The sequence below is a fragment of the Colobus angolensis genome, unplaced genomic scaffold (assembly GCF_000951035.1).
Source record: "Colobus angolensis palliatus isolate OR3802 unplaced genomic scaffold, Cang.pa_1.0 Scaffold385, whole genome shotgun sequence".
Lineage (NCBI taxonomy): Eukaryota > Metazoa > Chordata > Mammalia > Primates > Cercopithecidae > Colobus > Colobus angolensis.
The window spans coordinates 638475-638912 of NW_012117210.1; positions in this window are offsets into that span (position 1 = coordinate 638475).

Here is a 438-nt window from a genome sequence, read left to right on the forward strand (position 1 = left end):
GCCGCGGGCGGCATCAGCGGCCTGCGGGACGGTCCATGCGGTCGGGGGGAGGGGAGGGGCACAGCGGGGGAGTTCGTGGAATTAGGATGGAATGTTGAGGGGACTGAAAGACACAACACCCGTGGAGCAGGCAGCACCGTGGCCGGCACAGAGAGATCCCTTCTTAATGTCTTTTCCTTGACTGCCAGCCTGGAAAGAGAGGTCAGTAACCCTGGCCTTTTCGTTTGTCTGCGCATCCCGACGTGGGGATGGGGACCGGGGTGGAGCGGGTGGGGGAGCTCTACCACGCATTGGGGCGCATTTATTGCACAAAGGTTGCCGCTTGCCCAGCACCTACCCTGTGTAGTTCTATCCTTCCTGCGAAGCCACGGGAAAATCTGCTTCCAGCCCTCCTTCTCTCTTCCTTGGGATCCCCAGCGCTACTTCCTGACAGAGTGA